Here is a 2091-nt window from a genome sequence, read left to right as displayed (position 1 = left end):
CTTTAGCATCTCTACACTGGAGAGCAAGTGTCTGACATCCATTTTGATCTTTTCTTTCTTTCTTGTCTTCTTAATGACTTTTTGCTTTTTTCCTGTATGATGTTCTTGATATCATCCCACAACTCTTCTGGTCTTCAATCTTTAGTATTGAGTGTATCAAATCTGTGCTTCAGATGATCTTTAAATTCATGTGGAATATATTCAAGGTCATATTTTGGCTCTCAAGGACTTGTTTTCATTTACTTCTTCTTCAGTTTGAATTTGCATATGAGCAATTGATGGTCTGTTCCACAGTTTGCCCCTGGAGTTGCTTTGACTGATGATATGGAGCTTTTCCATTGTCTCCTTCTGCAGATGTAGTCAATTTGATTTCTGTGTATTCCATCTGCTGAGGTCCATATGTATAACTATCTCTTATGCTGTCTAAAGAAGGTGTTTGAAATGAACAAACAATTGATTTTTCAGAATTCTTTCATGTGATTTCCAGCATTATTTCTATCATCAAGGTTATATTTTCCAACTACTGAACCTTCCTTTTTGTTCCCAACCTTTGAATTCCAATCACCAGTAATGATCAATACATCTTGATTGCATGTTGATGTATTTCAGATTGAGGAAGTTGATAGAATTCTTCTATTTCATCCTCATTAGCTTTAGTGGTTGGTGTGTAAATTTGAATAATAGTGGTATTAACTGGTCTTTCCTGTAGGTTCATGGATATTATCCTATCACAGACAGCGTTGTACCTCATGACTGATCTGGATATGTTCTTTTTGACAATGAATGTAACACCATTCTTCTTTAATTTGTCATTGCCAGCATAGTAAATCAGTGGTTGTCAAATGAAAAATGGCCAATACCAGTCCATCTCAACTCACTAATGCTTAAGATATTGATGTCTATGTATTCCATTTCATTTTTGATAATTTCCAATTTTCCTAGATTCATACTTCATACATTTCATGTTTTGATTGTTAATGGTTGTTTACAGCTGTTTCTCTTCATTTTGAGTTGTGCCCCATCAGCAAATGAAGGTCCCATGGGCTTTACCTCTACAGGCTTTACTCCATTCACGTCATCATGGTCAACTCTACTTTAAGGAGTTAGCTCTTCCCCAGTCACATTTTGAGTGCCTTCCAACCTGAGGGGCTCATTTTCCAGCACTATATCTGACAGTGTTTCTCTGCTATTCATAAGGTTTTCAGTGACTAAATATTTGGAAGTAGTTTGTCACTCCTTCTTCCTTGCCTGTCTTCATCTGGAAGCTTATCTGAAACCTGTCCACCATGTGTGATCCTGCTGGTATTTAAAATACCCGTGGTATAGCTTCCAGAATCACAGCAACTCACAAGCCACCACAGTACAATGTTTTATTCCTTAATTTATTCAAGCAGTGTGCATAGAGTACCCACAGTGTGTCAACACTGTTGTTGTTAGTAGCCATCAAATAGGTTTCAACTCATAGCAACCTGTAGCTGTGCACTGGCTGGTCCTTGGACATCTTCACAATCATGCTATTTCTGAGCCCATTATTACAGCCACTGTGCCAATCCATCTCATTGAAGGTCTTCTTCTTTTTCATGGACCCTCCACTTTATCAAAGGAGTTCTAGTAGTACAGTGGTTATGAGTCAGGCTGCTCATAACAGTCTATTGTTCAAAACTACCAGTGGCTCCTTAGGAAAAAGATGAGGTTTTCTGCTCCTGTAAAGATTTACAGCCTCAGAAATCCTGTACAGGGTCACTATGAGTCGGCACGGACTCCGCGGCACACCACCACCAGAATTTTACCAAGCATACTGTCCTCCAGGGACTGGTCCTTCTTGACCAGGGTACATGAGATGAAGCACTGTCATTTTCTTGGTATTTCTTCCAGCATAAGAATCAGAAATTATTCATTCTTCTGGCAGTCCATGGTATATTCCAACTTCAACAACACCATAATTCAAATACATCAATTCCTATTCAGTCTTTCTTATTCATTTTCTAGCTTTCCTAAGCATGTGAGGTGATTCCAAAACCATGACTTGGGTCAGATGCATCTTAATCATCAAAGGGGCATCTTCGTTGTTGTTGTTGTTTTTTAACACTT

Source organism: Chrysochloris asiatica, unplaced genomic scaffold, assembly GCF_000296735.1.
Source record: "Chrysochloris asiatica unplaced genomic scaffold, ChrAsi1.0 scaffold00104, whole genome shotgun sequence".
Classification (NCBI taxonomy): domain Eukaryota; kingdom Metazoa; phylum Chordata; class Mammalia; order Afrosoricida; family Chrysochloridae; genus Chrysochloris; species Chrysochloris asiatica.
This window is presented reverse-complemented; position numbering follows the sequence as displayed.